This window comes from Monodelphis domestica, chromosome 3 (genome assembly GCF_027887165.1).
Source record: "Monodelphis domestica isolate mMonDom1 chromosome 3, mMonDom1.pri, whole genome shotgun sequence".
In the NCBI taxonomy this organism is placed as follows: domain Eukaryota; kingdom Metazoa; phylum Chordata; class Mammalia; order Didelphimorphia; family Didelphidae; genus Monodelphis; species Monodelphis domestica.
The window spans coordinates 122012467-122021701 of NC_077229.1; the positions used below are offsets into that span (position 1 = coordinate 122012467).

The 9235-nt window shown below is 39.5% G+C and overlaps 1 pseudogene; it reads right to left on the reverse strand.

Annotated features, from left to right (window-relative positions):
* Nucleotides 1–8935, reverse strand: part of LOC100618997 (pre-mRNA-splicing factor SYF2-like) — a 50642-nt pseudogene extending 41707 nt beyond the window's left edge.
* Nucleotides 8936–9235: the final 300 nt, after the last annotated feature.

Genomic DNA, 9235 nt, shown 5'->3' on the forward strand with positions numbered 1-9235 from the left:
GAGCCATAGAGTTTTTGAAATTTTGTTTGTAATTGTCTGATATATGAAGTAATGGTTGTATCCCCTCCTAACAGTGAGGTATAGGCAGGGGTAAATGGTTGTGCCTGAATAGGTGGATGTCCAAATAGCATCTCAAATGGTGAGCTGTGTAAATCACCTCTGGGTCTGCTTCTGAGATAAAATAGGGCCAGAGGTAGAATTTTGGCCCACTTTAAATGAGTCTCCATGCACAATTTGCCAATAATGGTTTTAAATTCGTCATTCATTTGTTCTACTTGGCTGGAGCTCTAGGGATGATATGGCATATGAAATTTAGGAGTTATCCCCAAACATGAATAAATTTGAGATAAGACTGAAATAGTTAAAAAAAAGGAAAAAAATCCTTTATCCAAATCAATATATGCTGTCAGGTGTTGTGGTGAAAATCACCTTTAAAGGTTGTTAAAAATATTAATTTATGGTCGCCAGGGAAATCAGCTATGTAATTCCCTAAATGAAAGACTCAAGTCAGAATGGAGTTTATGGTGGTTTAATCACAACAGGAGTAAGAAAAGGGAGAGGGAGAGAAGGAGAGAGGAGGAAAGGGAAAGAGGTTAACTCAACCTTCTGATAGAGTCAGAGGGAGTTTTTAGGCCTGGAAGGCCAAGGTAAAGAAGGGAATCAGTCCTTGACTCATGTGACTGATCTGAAAGAAGCTGTCTGTGGGCCTCCTCTCTGCTCAAGCTCCTCATAGGAACTGCCTCTCGCCCCGTCCACAGGAAGTGAGCGAATTCCAGAGGCTGTTCCCTACCTCATTTCCTGTGCCTCACAAGTGCCAATGGTAGCTCTAGCATGACCTAGGACTGCCCAGAGGTCTATCCTTTTTTGCACATATCTGTTTAGGGCCATATTCTCAAATCATTAAATCTTGAGCTCTTTGCTGCATCTCTTCCTAATCTCTACCTGAGTAGGGTGGAGATTGCAGGTTATAAGACCTGACTCTGTTACTCCAAGTATCTCCATTGTCATTGATCAGGAAATAGCTAAATCCCATCCTCCAAAGAATGGTCTGAACAGGGTGGAGTAGTTTTGTAATTCACAATCCCCCCTGATGATGATTGGGGGACTAGTCTCCCCAATTGATCACTAAACATAAGTGTACTGTACCCCCAAAAATTCTAACTGCAAGCATATACAAAATTTTTCCCTCTAAGAGGAAAACTACTATAGTTGTAGATTAGGGGAAAAAGGAGAGAGAGAGACAGCAAACCAATGTTTTGCTGGGCACATTGACAAAAGCCAATTAGGGGGCAGTCCCCTTTGGCATAAGAGTGTACATTCAAAATAAATGTTCATTCTCTGGATTCAGTTAGTTAGCAAGCTTCTTCTCTGAACATCTATCTCGAACAAAAATTTAAATCTTGGATTTTATAAAAATACAATTCCACCTGAAGAAAGTGTTGAAAAAAACACCGGGTCCAGCTGAGGATGTAAGGTTTAGTTGTGTGTGTGTGGGGTGTGTTAGTTGATTCAAAAGGAAAAACAAAAACAAAAATGAAAACAAAAGAAAAAAGGGAAAATTTTAAGGGAAAAATATAAACCCTTTATATATACACACATTGTGGGTGATACTCAGCAAGCTAGGTTGCCCAGCAAAATTCGTCAAACTGATCCAGCTCTTTCATGAAATTGAAAAATATATTTTTTCTCTTTTCTTCTTTTTCCTCTTTTCTTTTTTTCCTTTTCCTGCTTAGCTACAGTGGTTGTTTGCTGCCACTAGAAGGCAGAAGCAAATAAATAATTAAATATTTTTCCCTTTTTTTAACAAATAAAAATCCAATAAAATCATAAAAAATTAAATTAAATAAGCTAAATACCCCTCACCTTATTCTACCCCAACCCTTATAATAATAATAATAATAACTTAAAAATAAAAAAAATATACAATGTGTCCCTGTTCACTGTGTCGAATGCCTTTGTCAGGTCTATGAAGAAATGAGTAATAGGAAATGCTTCAGACCATCTGGTCAGTTGATTGACTATGACCAGACAAAATTTATACTGTCCAGGTTTTGGCATAGAGATGAAGTTAATGTGTAATTGTGTAAGTGAGAGGACTTCCACCAAAGGTTTTTCCTCAAAAGGCATGTTGATTAAAGGCCTGGCATGTAGGACAAGCTATACATACTTTGGAGGCAATTGCAGTTATTCCAGGTGCTATCCATATTCTTTTAATAGAGTCAACAATGCCATGGGTGCCAAAATTACCATGTTTATGAATTGAATGACCAATCTGGTTATAGAAACCTCTAGGGAGCATGGCTTTGCCATCTGATGATACCCATACTCCATTAATTTGTTTTGCTTTAAATTTCTGCTTCCATTTTTCCAATTACTTGTCATTATAGGAAAGGGATAGTGAATCATCAGTAATTGTTAGTGCCATAGTTAATTCAGGGACTTCTAAGGTTGCTAGTTTGGCTGTGATATCTGCTTGGCTATTTCCCCTAGAGACAGGTTCAGTGCCACCTATGTGTGCAGAGCAGTGAAGAACAGCTATAGCTTTGGGGAGCTGGATGGCAGAAAGAAGTTCAGTAATAAGGTTTATATTGGCAATACATTTTCTAGCTGATGTTAAGAATCCCCTCTAAAGCTATAACATGCCAACAGCATAACATATGCCAAAGGCATAGAGGGAATCTGTGCAAATTGTGACTCTTTTATTCTTTGCAATGATACAGGCAAATCTGTGGGATCCACACCCTGTGCACTTACATTTGAAGGTAAGGAAGCTGACCACAGAGTATCAAATTCCATAACTACCACAGCTCCTTTAGACCACATGCTGTCCCTCATAAATGAAAAATGATCTGTAAATAATATTACATCCAAATTATCCAGAGGGGTGTCTCATGAGGTTTATCAACAATGGTTTATCATGTCTCATGAGGTTTATCAACAATGGACATTAAAGATATACAATTGTGTAAAGGTTCTCCAGAAGCTGGCAAATCAGGGAGCAAGGTTTTGGACTAAGACCTCCACAGTATTTTAGTGTGATATGTTCATTATTCAATAGTGTTATCTCATACCTAGTAATCCTTTGCTCAGTAAATGACTGTGTCCTATGCCTTAATAACAATGCCTCTACCTCATGTGGGCACATTATGGTCAGAGGGCATCCCAATACCAGATCAGCAGATTTTGTTACCAATAAAGTTGAGGCAGCTACTCCTCAAAGGCATGGTGGTGCTCCAGCAGCTACTGGGTCAGGATGGGCTGAATAATAGGCTAGTAGGCATTAAGCAGATCCAAAAAGTTGACTTAGAACACCTGAAGCTACCCCTTTCTGTTCATGTACATACAAGGTAAATGGTTTATCATAATTTAGGATGCCTAGAGCAGGGACAGACAGGATAGAGTGTTTTAAATTTGAAAGAGTTGTCAGGTGTTCTGTTTCCAATTTAAGTGAGTTTTTGTAAGTGCTACAAGGGGCTTATTTATTTCTCTGTAGCAAGGGATCCACTGCTGACAAAATCGTGTTGCTTTAAGAGTTGCCTTCAATTGCTTTTTAGTGGTAGGAGTGCTTAACTTTTGGATATTGTCAATGCACTTAGGAGAAATTAAATGAGACCTAGGAGTTAAAATGAAGCCTAAATATTGTACGTTGGGGAGACACCACTGAACTTTCTATTTTCAGCCTTGTGGCCTCTCTCATGTAGCTCTAAAAGCAGGTGCTTGCTATCTTCTTGTCATGCTTCAGTGTTTGGTGAAGTCAAGAGCAAATCATCCATATACTGAATTAAAAGATTGTAATTAAATTTATGAAATTGGTATCAGCAGTTAAGAATTGTGTAAACAAAATAGGGCTGTCCATGAAACTCTGTGGCAAATGAGTCCATGTCCGCTTATAAACCTTCCAGGTGAAAGCAAAGATATGCCTGGAGTTCTCATGTATAGGTATAGAAAAGAAAGCAGAGCACAACTCTACTACTGTAAAGTATATAGTTGTGCTAGGAATAGAATAGTATTAGAAATAATAGTATTTATGTTGGAAACTACAGGGTGCTTCTTTATAACATGATTGCTCACAGCTCTCAACTCCTGGATAAATTGATATAGATGCTTGACACCAGGCCTCAGTTTTGGCTTTTTAACAGGCAAGATGGGCATATTGTATTCATATTTACAGGAAATTATAATGCCTTGGTCAATCAGTGAATTTGTTACAGGTGTAATGCCATCAATTGCTTCTTTCAAAAGAGGGTACTGAGAAATGGAAGGAGGCAGGCTAGATTTTGTTTCAATTTGGAGAGGGACATCTGATTTAAGTAGGCCAATATAAGAAGATGATGTGGCCCAGAGAGATGAAGGTATATCAGTTGGGATCTCAAAAATAAGAGTCTCCCTCATCTCATGAGTATATGAAAGAAGTACAGTGAGTAAAGTTAAGGCTTCCTCAGGTAGTTCCAGTGACATAGAGCCATCTATAGAGCAAGTTATTGTGGTCCTAAACTTGCATAAATGATCTCTCCCCAGCAAATTTATAGGGGATTCAGGCATTAAAAGGAAAGAGTATTCCACACTAAGGTGTCCTATGGACACTATTCTAGGGGAAAGCTGGGGAACCTTTAGGGGTATCCCTGATACCCCCCAACATTTATTGAGCTAATGGATCTCCAATCCGAATCAGTTGTACTCTTCAATACAGACCAGGAAGCTCCAGTGTCCAAAGATAATCATAATAGGTTTTACCAACCTTCAATATTATGTGGGGCTCATCAGTAGTTCCTTGGGCTCCCCTCTGAGGGGCAGTATCACCCTGGGTAGTTCAGGGACCAGCTCCACTCAAGATATACTGCTATGGGGTCATTTGGTATGAGTTATTAGGTGCCTGATTTATATTCCTAGAATTATTATCAGTCCTAAAATTATGATTCCTGAAATCACCACTGTAATTATTATTTCTATAATTGTTTCTATATAAATCTCTCCAGTAGCTATTATTTCTCGTTGTCTGGAATAAATTCCTACAGTTCATTGTTATGTGGCCCTTCTGAAAGAAGTGGCAGGTAAGGGACTGAAAGTTAGATTCTTGGAGAGTTGCTAGAGCCATTGGTTGAGCATCATGCCCTTTGTCTTATTTATCAAATCTATCATTTAAAGATTTGATTTGTTTTTGCAAGGTTTCTATGAGATTATTAATCTCTTCCAACTTTTCTTTTTGGCCTTTAAAGACACAGACAGGAATTTTCCTCCACTTTTCAAAATCCATCTGAGACCAACATGGGTAATGCATTTTAAAATAATCCTGGACCATCCTACAAGAGTTGTTGAGAACATGTCACTGTATTTGCTTAATATCTTTGTCTTAGAATATCATGGTCTAGGTACCAACTTCCAAGCTCAATGGGATTATCCATAAATTGTGAGGGTGTTTCATCATCAGATTCTCGAAGGCTTTCAAATTTGGTCCATGCTTCCGTATCTTTGGAGCATTCTCACATTGCTGTTATAATGGCCCCCTACAACTATTTAATTGCAAACGGTCCTCGAGGCTTTAATAATCAAAGTCAGGATCCTGAGCTGTCCAGTATGCTGCCTTATGCCCCTGAACCTTGTTAACATGAGAGATGATCTTATTTTTCTCATATTCTGTTAGAAAAGTGTTGAGCAAATTCTCAACATCCTTATAGGATGGATCATACTGATAAAATATATTGGCCATCTTCTTGGTCACGACTATAGGTTCACATTAAAAACAAGGAACATTATATTTTAATTCTCTAATGTCTTGAGGAGTGGTGTTTTAGGGTCATCACTTCCCCATACTATCCTATTTTGGGCACTTCCCTTAAGGGGAAAAGAAGTTAATAGGAATCATTCAATGGCTGTGGTAACTTAGAAGTTGACTATGGGGATATGGAGGCAACATGGGTAGGAACAGGTATGGCAGGAGGATGAAGTTTCCTTGGGGCTGTGATTGGTCATGGGATGGGAGAAAGGACAGGAGAGGATGTGAGATTAGAAGAAGGATCGGGAAGATAAGATTACCCAGGAGTTGGAGAGCATGAGAGAGATGTTACAGAGTACAAGAAAGAAGGGTCTGGACCTGATATATATGAGAGTGGAGTCTCGTCTCCATTTTGGGAGAAATAGGATTGTCCTCTCTTTGTGGTTCAGGAACAGGCACTCAAAATTCAGACTTGTTTTGGATGGGATCAATATTTTTCATTAGATCATGTAAGTAGTGATTGAAATTGTCCAATTGAATTTGCTTTTTGGCCTGAATTTCTGATGTAATCTCCTGTATAGTAGCATTTTTTATCTTAATATTGAAGATCAGAAAAATAAAACATTCCCAGGAGTATAAGAAGAAAGAGGTAATATGGAATCTTAAAGGTCTCTAATTGGGTAAAAAACAGAAGGCTTGCATGCAAAGTAGCATTTATGCTGCTTAGCATTTTGAACAAAAAAAATTGTATATTTTTTATTTTTAAGTTATTATTATTATTATTATAAGGGTTGGGGGTAGAATAAGGTGAGGGGTATTTAGCTTATTTCATTTAATTTTTTTATGATTTTATTGGATTTTTATTCATTAAAAAAAGGGAAAAATATTTAATTATTTATTTGCTTCTGCCTTCTAGTGGCAGCAAACAACCACTGTAGCTAAGCAGGAAAAGGATAAAAAGAAAAGAGGAAAAAGAAGAAAAGAGAAAAAAAATTAGATAAAACAGTGCTCAATATTGACCTCTAGTAGCCAAGAGGCAGCACTACAACTGGGTGGGGTTAGGGGTGTGGTTAGGGGTGGATTTGGGGGTAAGGGGTGTGGTTAGGGACTGCCAGAAACCAAAAGGGATGATTTGACTACAAAATCCCGTGGAGACTTGAGGTCTTGGTTTTACCCCAAAAGCAAGAGGACTTCAGAGGAAAGATGGAAATAAAGCAGGGCAGGAAGAGAGCTGGGAGGTAGACTGGGGTGGGTAAAAGAGTGCCAGGACCCCTCAGGCAAATCAAAGAGCCTGGCACCAGCTGTCCAGCAGGGAAAGGGGCTTCCCTTCCTGGCTGGGACTGGGGGAGGGAGCTTATACTCACCAGCTGGAAGAGGAGCAGGGGTTGGCAGAAGTGGCAGCAGCAGCAGCAGCAAGGGAGGGTGGGGGGATTTGGGGGTTGGGGTGCAGGTGGGGGTAGGAGGGAAGGGCCCAGGTTAGAGGACAGAAACTTTCTCATCAGTTCTTCTGGATTGTCCTGGGTCATTGCATTGCTAATAGTAGAAAATTCTATTGCATTAGATTGTGCCATAAAGTATCAGTCTCTGTGTACAATGTTCTCCTTGTTTTGCTCCTTTCTTCCTGTACCAATTCCTCATCAATTCCTGGAGGTCATTCTAGTTCACATGGAATTCCTCCACTTTATTATTCCTTTGAGCACAATAGTATTCCATCACCAACATATACCACAATTTGTTTAGCCATTCCCCAATTGAAGGGCATCCCCTCATTTTCCAAGTTTTTGCCACCTCAAAAAATGCAGCTATAAATATTTTTGTACAAATCTTTTTCCTAATTATCTCTTCGGGGCAAAAACCCAGCAGTGCTATGGCTGGATCAAAGGAGAGGCGGTCTTTTATCGCCCTTTGGGCATAGTTCCAAATTGCCCTCCAGAATGGTTGGATCCATTCACAACTCCACCAGCAATTAATTAAAGTCCCTACTTTGCTACATCCCCTCCAGTATTCACTGCTTTCATCTGCTGTCATGTTAGCCAATCTGCTAGGTGTGAGGTGATACCTCAGAGTTGTTTTGATTTGCATCTCTCTGATTATAAGAGATGTAGAACACTTCTTCATGTGCTTGTTAATAGTTTTGATTTCTTTAACTAAAAATTGCCTATTCATGTGCCTTGGCCATTTATCAATTGGAGAAAGGCTTGATTTTTTGTACAATTGATTTAGCTCTTAATAAATTTGTGTAATTAGACCTTTGTCAAAGGTTTTTGTTAAAAAGATTTTTCCCACTTTGTTGGGAATTTGTTCTAATTTTGGTTGTATTGGTTTTGTTTGTACAAAACCCTTTTAATTTAATGTAATCAAAATTATTGATTTTACATCTCTATCTTGTTGTACTGTCTGTCCTCTACGTCTGGAATGTACTCCTGTTTCACCCCTGCCTTTTAGAGTCACATTTCTTTCAAGATTAAGCTCAAAGACCATCAGCTAACTACACAAACCCCATTTGCTCGTGGTTCTCCCCCGTCCTTCACCTCATATCTCTTTGGTATAGACTCATCTATGTATATATAATTTTCCCCAGCCTAGACTGGAAATCCCTAGAAAGCAGGAACTCTTTCATTTTTATCTTTGCATCCATAATAGCACCTGGCACTCAGAGAACACTTAATTGATGCTTGTTGATTAAGGGCTCTGTCTCTTTGTGCCAGTTTTCTCCAGTATGCTCCCAGTACAATACTATAAGCTCAGGAGAAGAGGCTGCTTCGGAAACTTCTTAGAACCACGTGAAATATCTATGAACAAAACTAAGAGGAAGGGAGCTTACTTGCTGGGCTTCTCAGATGGCTGGCATATTGCGCTGCCTTGCCTGGTGCTGACATTTCATTAGTGTTAATGAGATTTTGAAGTTCATACCTCCCCAGGTACTGGAGGATACAGCCAGCTCGGCTGCCATCACCCAACAGGACAACAGTCCCATTTGCTGACACTCCAGAAGGCTTGCTGTACTGTAGCCAGAGCAATTAGAAACCTTGTTGGGATTGCGACTTTCCTTTGGCAAGATTGCAGCCTTTTTCTTTAGGCGAGCCCTTACGGCCCCATTACTGTGTTGTTGCTGGGCACAGCTGGTAGAAGCAAGATAAGGTCTGGCAGATTTCGACCTCTGGTGTGTGGGAACACCTGTCCCTGGTGTCCCTGGGGTACATTGGCGGTATTTGGAAACATCTCCTTTCAATTAAACTCTTTTCCATTAATTTCAATTCAACAACAATTTATTAAGTGACAACTAAATACAGAGCAATGTGTGAGATGTTAGATGTTGGAGGGTCCACAGAATTTAGGGAAGCCATCATGCCTAGTATATAATGGAAGCATCTTGGTAGTATGGTGGACACAGTCTTGGACTTGGAGTCAGGAAGATCTGAGTTCAAATCCAGCCGGACATATTCACTGGCTATATGCTACTGGGTAAGTCCCTTAATTGTGGTCTGCCTCAGTTTCCTCATCTGTAAATTGGGATGATAA